The 13,444-nt window shown below is 40.9% G+C and overlaps 1 protein-coding gene across 2 annotated transcripts in view; it reads right to left on the bottom strand.

The window, feature by feature from the left end:
- The window catches only part of lnx1 (ligand of numb-protein X 1), a 282,074-nt gene extending 272,830 nt beyond the window's left edge, over positions 1 to 9,244 (bottom strand). For both annotated transcript variants that reach the window (XM_069924659.1, XM_069924664.1), the window contains exon 1: positions 8,597 to 9,244. The gene's annotated coding sequence lies outside the window, so the exon portion shown is untranslated. The remainder of the gene's footprint in view (positions 1 to 8,596) is intronic.
- Positions 9,245 to 13,444: the final 4,200 nt, after the last annotated feature.

Genomic DNA, 13,444 nt, shown 5'->3' with positions numbered 1-13,444 from the left:
TGGAATTCATTGCCACATAGAGCAGTAGAGGCAGGTTCATTGAATATATTTAAGAGGGAATTAGATCTATTTCTTCAGTATAAGGGTATTAAAGGTTACGGAGAGAAGGCGGGGACGGGGTACTGAACTTTAAGATCAGCCATGATCTCGTTGAATGGCGGAGCAGGCTCGAAGGGTCGAATGACCTACTCCTGCTCCTATCTTCTATGTTTCTATGTTTCTATGTTGGTGGTCTGGAGTCACAAACTACAAGACTGTGTAAGGATGGCTGATTTCCTTACCTGAAAGGTATTGATTGGTAAGTTTGATTGTTCTTACAATAATCCAGTGATTTCTTGCAGTTTTGCTACTACTTTCCTTTACTGATACTCATTTCAGATTTATTCATTCAATTGAATGTAAATTTCCTATGGGAGGGTTCAAATCTTGTATCTCTGGATCAATGGCCCAAGCCTGGATGGTAATCCGGTGACTTAACCACTGTGCTGCTGTGTCATTTGGGGTGTGTGTACTTCTAGTCCATGCACTATAACCAATGTCCAGGCCATCAATTCCATTCTGGGCGAGGCTGCAGCCCTCAACTGGTAACTTCAATGAACACAATACATGATATAGAAGATAATTTACAGGAGAAATGTAAATATATATATATGCTATTTCAATATTTGCTGTTTAATAGTTAATGAGTTCATTAAAATTTCAGTAACTGAAAAAAATGGCAGATAATAATTTTTGCAGAAAACGATTTTGGTGGAGACAAGATGATACACCAAAAACTGAAGGTTGTGTCAGTGAGATGGTATCCACTATAGACCTGTTACTACGATAGGTGAACTGGAATGTATCCATGTTACTGCTCATACAAGAGCTGATCTGCTTCATCGCCAGCCTTTCAAAACACTTCATTACTGTTGATGTAAGTGCTACTGGTCAACGGTCATTAAGGCAAGTTACCACACACTTCTTGGGCATCAACATGATGGGCACATGTTTGAAACCCACCCTGCTGGAGTGAGATATTGAAGATATTTGTGAATACACAGATTTTTAGTATTTGGCCAGTTAATCCATCTGGGCCCGGATGCTTTCCTTGGATTCACTCTCCTCAAAGCCACCACACGTGTCATCCTCAGATATGGACAGGATGGGATCATATGGGACGTGGGGGTGCGAAGGGGTGGTTCTTCACTGATACTGTTGTCAAATCAGATGTAGAAGGCATTGAGTTCTTCTGGGAGCGAAGCTTTGCTGTCTGCTACTTGGTTATGGCATTTAGGCCCTGCCACAGCTGTCGGGTGTCCCTTGTTGTTTCCATTTTCATCTGAAAATCTCCACTTCACCCGGGAGATAGCTTTCCACAGGTCATACCTTCTCCTACTGCAATGATCTGGATCTCCAGACTTAAATGCCTGTGATCTGGCTTTCAGCAGGTTCTGGATTTCATTGTTCATCTTTGGCTTCTGGTTGGAGAAAATCCTGAATGATTTGCCATTAGAAGAAAATCCAGGATTCTCTTTGGGCAATTGAACAGGACAATGATATTTTGAGCCAGTTCTTGGATGTTCTTGTCATGCACGTTGTTATTTAGAAATGACTTTCATACCAGTTTCTGTGGATACATGTTAGTCCAGAATTCCTGATTTCCAGTCATCTTATTGCTGATCCAGGGTGAGGCTTATGGTGGTAATTGATGCTGAACATTTTAAGACATCAAAAAAGTGTATTCTTACTTAATAACATTTCATTCTTTGTAATTCACTGACTATTATAGCTAATAAAAAGGCAATGTCTGCAACATTTGATAATATGCTTCAGTTCTTTACTGATTATTGTACTTCATCTGTCTAGTTTATAACTAGTACATAATTAACTCAATAGTGGACTAAACTTTAATTAAGTTTCTTTTTACTCTTGAATAATTACATCTCTGCATTTTGTGTAGTACCCCATTCTTAGTGTATAGCCTGTGATTTTTCTTTTCCAGAAATAAAATATAAAGGGAGTCATACACTTATGTTTTTTGTTAAATGTCAATAATAATACATCATCCCATGCTTTGAGAGTGGCACTTTTGATATCCTTAGGCCTGTTAATCCTGCAAGTTATAACATTCTCTTTGAGTTTTGACAGAGTGACAACTGTCTGATTATGATCTGTCACTGTACCATGAGACCCTGACAAATGGAGATGGTGTCATTTGTAGGGATCCAGAGCCAGGATTTACAGGTCACCCACAGTCAAAGTATTTGTGTGAAACTAAATTCCTCCAACTTGTTGGTAATATTTATCTTTATTTTGATTCGGAATCACCACATTAACGATTTTGGTGCCCATAAAAACTAATTTGAACAGTTCATTACAGTTCCTTTGAATAAATGACAATGCTGGAAACTGTTTAAATACAATGGAACCCCGATTTAACACGACCTGATTTAACGCCAACCTGGATATAATGTAATCAGCCTGTAGACCCCTTTTTTCCTCTTTCCAGAATTGAAATTGTTTTCAGATCAAAATGGAACACCGTTAGAAGACAAAAATCTTTTTCAGTGAAAGATAAGCTTCATGCACTTCACGCAATCAAGAATAAAAGTCAAACCCAAGTTACACATAACCTCAGCCTACCTGAATCAACGCTTTGTGGCAGGAAATCTCAAGAAGATAAGTTACATGTGTCACTTTGGAAAGTTGAGGAAGAGGCAAGACTAAAGGCCAAAAACATGAAGACAGCCAAAGATGTCAGCCTCAATGACTCCCTGTACGAGTAGTTCATTCAAGCGTGCTCAGAAGGCCTTCTAATTGACGGCCCTATTCTCAAAGCTGAAGCTGAGAAGTTTGACCAGCTGATCAATGGAGAAACCTCACAGTTCAAAGCTAACAATGGATGGCTAGACCAGTTTAAACACCGTCATGAGATTTCTCAAATGTTAGTGTCTGCAGAAATTTGCTCAGCCAGCAGTGCCGCCACCAGCAAGTACCTGGGAGAATTAAAAACTCTCTTAAAATAAGGTGGCTACATCGAAGAACAAATGTACAACTGTGACAAAACAGGCCTCTGCTATAAGATGATTCCAGACCGTACATTGTCCAGCAAAGATGACGCCCATCGACGTGAGGAGTTCAAACAATGCAAAGATCACATGACATTGTTGTTTTGTGTTAACAAGACTGGGACACATAATTTAAAACCACTCATGATTGGCAAATTTCACTCACCCTGCTGTTTCCACCATGTCAACATGAAGTCATTACCATTCAAGTACACACAGAGCAGCAATGCTTGGATGATCAGTGTCATCTTTGAGAATTGGTTTTACATAACTTTTGTCCATGTTGTCCACGCTCATTTGCATTACCAAAAGCTAGAACCAAAGCTCTTCTTTTGCTTGACAACTCTCTTGCCCACCCGCCAGCTACCAACCCAGAAAGATCCGAATTTCTTACCTCCTAAAAAAGACTACATCTAAGATCCAGCCCCTAGATTAGGGGATCATCTTCCTGTTTAAGCAGAATTACAGGGTGTGAATTAATTCATTGAATTGTAGATGAATCACAACACTGGAAGACTATCTGAAAAGCATGAACGTTAAAAATGTTTGCCACTTAGGTGGAAAGGACTGGGCAGCAGTCATCTCCTCGTGTGTGGAAAAATGCTGGGAGAAGGGTCTGGGTCCAGCCTTTTCATCATGAAAATCCACCAAGGAAGATGAAGGTGACGATGAGCGAGAATTTTACGGCTTCACAGATGAAGCAGAGGCTGTTTCAGATTAGCAAAGAGGATTTTCACTAGTTGTTCTCTGCCGATGATGAATGCCCGATATATGAGCATCTGACGGACTCCGAGATCGGCCATAACATTACTATAGAGCTGGTTCCTGAACCACAGGAGAATGACAATGAATAAGGACAATGAGGAGCCTCCACCCCCACCCCCGAAAGTGTCTGAAGCCATCGAGTACCTCGAGGCCGGTCTCCATTGGCTGGAGACCCAGGATGTGGACCACAGAAAAATTTTCCAGCTCAGAAGCATTTTAGATTTTGCTCACTGCCAACAATGTGCTGCATGCAGGCAATGATCATTCGATTGATTTTTTAAGAAATAAAATTATGATTGTAAGAAATTAAAAAAAGATGATTGCAAATACAGGTATTGTACATGTGTTCTTTATTTTTCTGAAAATGCTTTTTTTTTAACCCCGATTTAGTGCGACCCCACTTTTCTCGCGATCCGATTTTTTTTTACCATCGCATTTTAACGGGGTTCCACTGTATCAGCCTAACGTGATCCTTAACAAGGAGAATTTGGTTCTCCAGGTGGTTCATTTCTTTCTTTTGTAGGCTGCATGTCCATACATGAGACTGGATCAGCTTGATGTTTATAACACAAGCAAAAATCAGACACAAGCAAATGGTAGTTCAGTCTCATAGTTCTTAATAAAGGTCATGACCATAATTAAACAAGCACATTCTTTGTAAGTGTGATTCTGTAAATCAGGCCAATAATTGCTTACTGCCACATCATGAAGCTGCTTGCTACCAATCTATTGATTAATTTTTACCCTGAAGGTTTTCAAGAAGCAGCAAATACTCATACTGAATAAGAATTGAAATGATGAGACAGTGATTATAATGTGTAGCTTTTTTGTGACTGTATTACTTTCTTTTTCAGATATGACATCAAATTATTCTTCTTAAATTTGAATATCTTCATCACCTTCATTTCATCTGAGTTCACTTCCCATTGGTGACCTATGTAATTTAGCAATGTCAGGAACTATCCCTTTAAATTGAAATTGAAATAGTGGAAATGATTTGGACTTTTCTGTATCCAATGGCAATTGTGCTAGGGACAGATTGGATTTGCTTACCCAGCTAAAAACACACTGGTCCTGCCTGATGGTGTCTTAGATCTTCATAGACTTTGAATACGGCTGAGATTTTTGATGCATGTCAATGAGGACCCAAGTTAAATATAAAGATAAGGCACAATGATATCTTTGAAGACTTGAGGTTTCGGAGGGAGATTGAGCTGATAGTAAGCATGCCAAATAAAAAGGCTGGGATGCAGCATAAAAATGACTAGAAGAAGGGAAGACAGGTAACAGCTTTGAATCTTAAAATCAGTAGAAAGTAGTCAAAAAATCATAAATATTGCAGATGCAGGAAATCTGAAAGAAAAAGCAGAACACACTGGAAACATACATCAGGCCAGACTAAATCTACAGACGGAAATAGAGAGGTAACATTTTATGTTGAAGAACCTTCATCATAATTGGGAAAGTAAGAAAACAAGATGGCATTTAGGATAAAGGGAATATCTCTGTTAGTGTTGTCCAGATATTCCTGAGATTTACGGTACTATCAAGTTCACAGTTCACCAGGAAGTCAGAGAGAAATAAAACAAAAGTAAGCGTTAAACTGTGAAGTGTAGGCCAGAGCTATTGCAGAAACCTGAAACTTAAAAGAGAATGCTATGTGTGCCCAGTCTGTATCTCTGGAGAGAGAAAAAAACAAGTAAATATTACAGATGCATTATTTGATAGCAGAACTGACCACTTCTGAATCAAAACAGAAAAAAGCAAGTTCTCTGAATTTGTTGAATTCAATAGTAAATCCCATATTTGATAAGATGCCCAGGCAGGTGCTGTTACTCAAGCTTACACAAGCCTTGTGGGGCCCAGTTATATAGATCAAGCAGAAGTGGGGTGGAGAATTAAAGTACAAGAAGCCTATGGTTGCCCTTGAGAACTGAACATAGGTATCCTCTCGAAGTATTCACCCAAACTATGTTTGGTTTCTCCAATGCAGAGGAGATCACCTCGTGAGCACTCAATGCAGGACACTACATTGGAAGTCAGGAACTGCTTCACATGGATGGGCTGTTTAGGTTGCTTCTTGATGGGAAACTACAATGTAAAAGCACATGTGTAGCATCTCCTCTTCCATCATGGTTCCATACCCACTCTGGCTATGGAGTTAAATTTAACTTCATTTTTCATTGTCAATTCCACTGGCTATAACAGTTAACAGGGAAGCCTGGCACTCAAGGTGTTGATATTTGTGTTTTACTTAGTGTTGGAATTTGCAGTTATGGTTGGGAGTCACACATCCATTGACTGGGGTTAAGCAGCTATCAGCAGTAACAAGTTTCATTTTTTTAATTGTACTTGGCACAGTATGAAAAGGACTGCGCAGTCCAATTGACAGAGTCCTTTACGCATATCTTCATCACCTCACTGCAGCAGTCCATTGTCCCTGGTGGTTTTCAGGTGGTCACCATCATCCTGGTACCAAAGAGGATGAAAATAACAGGCCTCAATGACTACTGCCCTGTATCATTGACCTCCACTATTATGGAATGCTTTGAATGTCTGGCGATGGAACCATCAAAGCACAGCAATCTTATGTGTATTCTTCAAGTCCTGTTTATACCCAAACCTAGTGTGACATAACATGTTTGCATCCCTGCTCATTAACATGCGTACAAATTTATTTTCTAAAGATGTGGTCAATTTTAGTGTACATGCCACTCTTTGTGATGCTAGTGTAACTCAAATTAAGACTGTGCAAAATACCATGAAAATTCCCCCATTCAGAGATCTCAATCATAATGAAAAGATACTTCCAAATAAAGATAATTCTCTACAAACAGGAAACAAAACTATTGTGCACTGATCTGAACTGTTGAGAAACAGATTCCATGGAAATGAGTTTTATATGCAAGAGGAACTGGAGCACCTGCATAGTTATAAAACAAGCTTGTTCTATGTTGAGCTCTTTCCTTCCTTCATCTGATAATAGCAAGGAGATAGCATTTCCCTTGAAAATAGGCCTCTCTGGACTGATCGGCATATTGAATGCTGTTTTTTTTCCCCTCTATGAAACAGAGAATGAGATTATGGGAATCCTGAATGGAGGCCGATCAGTTTCCTTTTAACTTAATTCACTAGACTTTCTCCTGCATTCTTTCAGAAGAACTACATCTCTATTCAGCACAATTCACTGAATATTTTGTTACAGTAATATCTGTGCTTTAGAACATTGCAAATCACTTTGCATTTTACAAGTACAGCGACCATTGTGTCGATAGCATAAAGCTTGAGGTTTACACAGCTGTTACTAGGTATTCAAGAAGCAGAAAGCACCCTTTGTAGGAGGATGAAATGTTTGAGGTCCTCTGCAATTTGGCACATTATTTAAAAGAAAATCAGAGACTCACACAATAGGCAGCCTTTAAAACCATACCTTGAATGATGCCAACCCAAAAGCACACCTGCTCTCTTCCAAAAAATTATCCATAAATATAGTCTTCAGGAAGTAGTAAATACTCAAAAATACAAGGCAGCTTATCTAAGATTTATCATGCTTGCAAATATTTATAGTGAGCGCTACAAGAAATATCCCATCTGCTAAACGTTATTATAAGGTTCAGCTCATATCTTTCTCTATGCATAAACATCATGAAAATTCACTAAACAGTTTTATTAGTTGGATCAGTAAAAGTCAAAATATTTATAAAACAACTTAGATCTAATGTATACTGGCAAGGAGAATGAAAACTATTTTAAGTAGTTTTGTCATAAAGAGATATTCTACTTCACAATCTTGTTTGAGGTATTTATTAATATTTTAGTCATAAGGACATACAATCTCATCAGGGTTATCTATTTACTGTAGCCACGCATTATAAATATGTTGGCTTTCATGATTTGGTGTGTGTGCATCTTTCTTGAAACTCATTGGATGGAAGTTCTTTTGAACTACTTTAGCCATAAACATTTTCTCTAAGTGATTATATTTTTAATGTCCCTCATTCAGTATCATGGAGGAGATGCTGCTGCTTCTAGAAAGACTCAAGGAGGGGAAATGTGCATTTATATCGACGAGGACTGGCGCACAAAGGTCTTTATTGTAAATGTATTCCGCTCAGTAGAGACAGGGTACCTTATGGTGAAACGCAGACCCTTCTATCTTCCCTGGGAATTTTCAACCCAGCTGATTGTCATGGTGTATGTTCCACCTTCAGCTATCAAGGGTGAACCCATGAAGGAGCTTTAGGATGCCATCTGCAAAGCCCAGACTTCCCATCCTGAAGGTGCCATGATTGTAGATAGTGACTTCAATTATGCCAACCTGAATACAGTCTTACCACAATTTCAATGGCATGTCACATTCGCCACCACAGGAGAGAATACCCATCCTGGATGAGGTGTACACCAATGTCCCTGGTCTGTACAACGTTGCCCTCACCCCCACTTAGGTTACTCGGATCACATATCCATTTTGCTAACACCGGCATACAGACCACTGGCAAGGTGAACTAGGCCTCTTCTCAGGGAGTTCAGGATGGGTCAGGGTTGGGGGGGGGGGGAAGGAGAGCAGCGCGGTAAGACTGCTTTGAGACCATGGACTGGAGCTGTTTCAGGGAGACAGTGATGTACAATGTTCACGTAAACATCAAGGAACACACAGTTCAATGAGTAGCTCAGGGTCAGGGCTAGAACGAATATTAAAGGGGCATTAGGGTAACTGGGGAGGGCACAGTCTGACAGTCGCAAACCTGCTAAGTTGGGAGGGGTTACTGGTGGTGCCATACCTGCTGAACGGATATGAACCTCCTCCATCCCTGTGGCGTTGCAGCCGAAAGCATTGCTTTTATTGCTTGGAGAGTCAATAGTTTGTGTCACACTGGACACTAGTAACACACAACGAGGGGTCTGACAGTTAGTGATGGTCACGAGCGTATGGAGACACAGCACAAATGCCAACCCTGGCTACATCAGTAAGTGCATTGAGGATGTCACAGAGATCAAATGCTTCACAGCCAGGGCTAAGAGAAACCATGGTTGGATGTAAAGGTTTGGGCACTTCTCAGAACTTGTGATGCTGCCTTCAGGACAGGGGACAAGATGGCTCTAAGATCAGCCAGACCTGAACATTCCTGTGCAATCTTGAAAGCAAAGTATGGGTATGCACAGAAGATCCACATACAGCTGTGCAACTCCAGCAACACGAGGCTCATATGGCAAGGGATCAGGACCAGTGGCCTTGCTGGAGAGGTGCAGGAGGAGAGACCACTCCCCCACGAACATTCTTCAGAGAGCCAGTGTACACTCCCCCACGAACATTCTTCAGAGAGCCAGTGTACACTCCCCCACGAACATTCTTCAGAGAGCCAGTGTACACCGCCTTTTTGAGCAGTGTGATTGCGGGATTACTGTGGCGCACTTGTGCTGGTGACCCACCAGCACAACACAGGAGTCCTGTAATGGGCTTGCCCTGGTGGTCCACCAGTGCATTGCAGGGGGTGGGGGGAAGCTGTGGTATGCTTGTGCTGATGGTCCTCTGGTGCATCACAAAGGTCTGGGCAGTGAGCACACAGTTCAGGGGGCACTGATTTGGGGAATGTGCTCAGGGGCAATGGTCTGGCTGCTGGCATCTGGGGAGGAATAGCTCCAAAGATTTATTTCTCCTTGGCTTTCAAATTATAATAAGTTAGTGATAAAATGTGTACGTGCAATAAAAACAATATAATAATGGAAGAGTGAACAGAACATCAAATTATAGGCTATCCGCGAATTTTGTGTTGTTTACAAACCAAAACACCAGCACAAAGTAACATATTTAGTAAAGATTTTAACCTATACTTTGAACTACATTATTTTAGGTAACTAACCTTTTGTGCACACAATAATTTCCTTTGTGCACTGGTTGAGCCTTTTTTATGTGCTCACTTCCCTAACATTAGACTCTGACTACACCCCTGATCAAAATGATAACAGATCACGTCAACCTTGTGAGTTAAAGACGACATCTCCCTTCCAGATAGACTGAACACCTTCTATGAATGATTTGAGGAGAAGAACAGGATGACGCCGATGGAAGCTCCATGTCCCCCTGATGAATGGGTCCCCTTCATAGCCATGGTTGAGGGAGGGGAATCCTAACCAATATAAACCCACACAAGGCAGTGGGTTCAGACAACATACCTAGTTGAGTACTGAAGGACTGTGCAGACCATTGACAAAGTTCTTTATGCACATCTTCATCACCTCACTACAGCAGTCCATTGTTCCTAGAGGTTTTCAAACAGTCATCTTCATCCTGGTACCAAAGAAGGCAAAAATAACAGGCCTCAATGACTACCGCCCTGTTACACTGACCTCCACTATTATGGAATGCTTTGAATGTCTGGTGATGGAACCATCAAAGCACACCTCCCAGAGATGCTGGATCCATTTCAAGTCACCAAGAGAAGAAACTGACGATGCTATATCCTTGTCCCTTCACTCTGACCTGAACCACTTGGAGAACAACGCCTCATATACCAGGCTGCTGCTCATCAACTTCAACTCAGCATTTAATACGATCATTCCCCAGAGGCTAGTCCTTGCTGGAACTCAACATGCCTATCTGGAACTGAAATAAGGACATCCTAACAGAAAGACCCAGTCTGTTCAGGACAGTAGCATACTGAGTACAGGCACACCACAAGGCTGTGTTCTCAGCTCATTCCTGTTCACACTACTGATCCACGACTGCAGTGCTAGATCCAACTCCAACAGTGTCATCAGATCCAGCTCCAACAGTAATTGCCCTCTGCACAACAATGAATCACACTACAGAGAAGAGGTGGAAAATCTCATGAGTCTCAATGAGAACAAGATAAAGGAGGACCAGCAACAACCATCCTCCTCTACACATCAATAACTCTGTAGTGGAGAGAGTAGAGAACACCAAGTTCCTTGGAGTCCACTTAACTAGTGACCTATCGTGGACACACAACATTTGTGTCAGGAAGATGCGACAGTGATTTCACTTCCTGAAAAGACCGAAGCGGGCAAAATATTTACAGCCACTATTATGTCAACCTTCTTCAGGAGCTCTATCAAGTGCATCCTGGCCAGCTGCATCAAACTGTGGTACAGTTGCTGCAGAGAAATGGATCAGAGGTCAATTCACAGGACCATAGGAGTGTCAAAGATGATCACTGGAGTCTCCTCCCCTCATCGATGTGATCTACCAGGATTGTTATCAGAAGAGGGCACCCAAACTCAGAAGAGAACCCCTTCCACTTGCACACAGTGTCTTTCAGCTACTCCCATTGGGAAAGAGATACAGGTGTATTAGAGCCAGTACCACCAGGCTGAGAAACATCTTCTTCCCACAGGCAGTGGAATGCTGAACAACCAAATGAACTGCTTACACTAACCATTGGACACTGTCATTTTGACAAAACAATGTTTACTTATTTATTTTTGTAAATATAATATTTGTCCTGCATATGTATTATTTGTCTGTATGTTTGTTATGTCTGCATGTTTTTACATGAATAACTGGAGAACACTGTTTCATTAGGTTAACTCATAGCTGGAGACATGGTGCAGTAGGGAGGGCTTTAAGTTGCTAGATCACTGGGCTCTGTTCTTGGAAAGGTGGGATTTGTACTGACAGGACAGATTCCATCTGAACTGGAAGGGGATTAATATCCTTGCAGATAGGTTTGTTCGTCTTGTCCCAATGAGTTTAAACTAGATTTGCAGGGGGAGGGGAACCAGTATGTTAGAGCAGTTAGTGAGAAAGTGGAGGATAAAGGTCATGTGAGGATTGCACATATAGACAGAAATCAAAGGTTTATACACGATAGTAATTTTCTCAGATGTTTTTATTTTAATGCAAGGAATATTGTTAAAAAAGGCTGACGAGTTTAGGGCATGGATTGACATGTGCAATTATAACATTATTGCTATTAGTAAGACTTGATTGCAGGAGGGGCAGGACTGGCATCTTAATGTTCCAGGGTTCCGTTGCTTTAGACATGATAGTGGGGGAGGGATGAAAGGGAAAATATCTCAGTTGTGCAAAGTCAGGACAGCCAGGCAGCCATATGGAGTTGAGGAACAGGAAAGGTGAGACCACATTGATAACCATTATAGACCACCCAATAGTCAGAGAGAATTGGAAGAGCAAACTGCAGAGAGATAGCAGACCAATGTAAGAAGTAGAATGCTGTGATGGTTAGAGATTTCAGCTTCTCAAATATTGACTGGGACTCCCATACTGTAAAAGGGCTGGATAGCTTGGAGTTTGTGAAATGTGTTTAGGAAAGTTTTCTAAATCAATATATAGAGGTACCAACGAGAGAGGATGCAGTACTTGATCTCCTATTAGGGAACCAAACAGGTCAGGTGACAGATGTATGTGCAGGTGAACAGTTTGGGTCCAATGACCATAATGTCATTAGCTTCATTAACTATGGAAAAGGATAAGTATGGTCTTTATGTTGGGATTCTAAATTAGAGAAAGGCAAATTTTGTGGAAATTAGAAAGGATCTAGGATGAGTGGTTTGGGATATGTTTTCTGGCAAGGATATGTTCTATAAGTGGAAGGCCTTCAGTGGCTAAATCTTGAGAGTGCAGAGTTTGCATGTTCCTGTCAGGATTAAAGGCAAAGTTAATAGGCATAGGGAACTGTGGTTTTCAAGGGATATTGACGATCTGGTTAAGAAGGTGTATGGCAGGTATAGGCAAAAAGGAGCCAATGAGGTGCTTGAAGAGTACAGAAAATGCAAGAAAATACTCAAGAAAGAAATCAGGAAGGCAAAAACTAGACTTGAGATTGCTCTGGCAGATAATATGAAGGTAAATCCGAAGGGGTTCTGCAAGTATATTGAGTAAAAGGATTGTAAGGGATAACATTGGTCCGCTAGAGAATCAGAGTGGTCAACTATTTGTGGAGCCTCTAGTAATGGGGTAGTATTATGTCTCTGGAGTTGTTTGGGAGGCTTCTTAAATAACTGAGAGATGCAAAATCTCTAACAAAAGAGACTTACCTACTGATGCCTTCCACCATCTCAGGAAACTATTCACACACATTCACATATAAATACTATATTCCCCTTAGTGGTGCACTACAGTTAACTACAGTGAGAAGGGTGTATTCTTTTGCAGTTACAAAATAGTTAACATTATCCTGTCTATATAACATCCCTCCTTCTTAAGGTAAAGAAATATTTAGTGTTCTTTAACACTTTCTTTTTAGTGCAACTTAAGTAATTGAACTGGTACACTAATTTATTTACACAATTTTTACTATTTTTAAACAGTTCTTAGTGATATCACACTGGCAGCAGTATGTTCCTTCGCCATCTTGTGGATTTGGCTGCAACCGTTGGGCTCTGTGTTGCTGGTTCATGTGTAGGTGATGTAGCTTGTTGTGCTTCATCTGACAACTGCTGTGTTGATGTTTCATTATTAGTGGTTGTGGTCTCTTCACTTGATACCTCACTTGATATTGGTGTACAGGCTTTGCTGGTATTAAAGCTTTCTGTTTCATCACATCTTGTGTTAGCCGGATGTGAATTCTGTTCCTCCTCAGCTGATTGCCAGAGTCTGACTCGACAATGTATGATCTTGGTATCTCAGCTTCTCTGATGACCTTTGC

This window comes from Narcine bancroftii, chromosome 3 (assembly GCF_036971445.1).
Source record: "Narcine bancroftii isolate sNarBan1 chromosome 3, sNarBan1.hap1, whole genome shotgun sequence".
Taxonomy (NCBI): domain Eukaryota; kingdom Metazoa; phylum Chordata; class Chondrichthyes; order Torpediniformes; family Narcinidae; genus Narcine; species Narcine bancroftii.
This window is presented reverse-complemented; position numbering and strand designations above follow the sequence as displayed.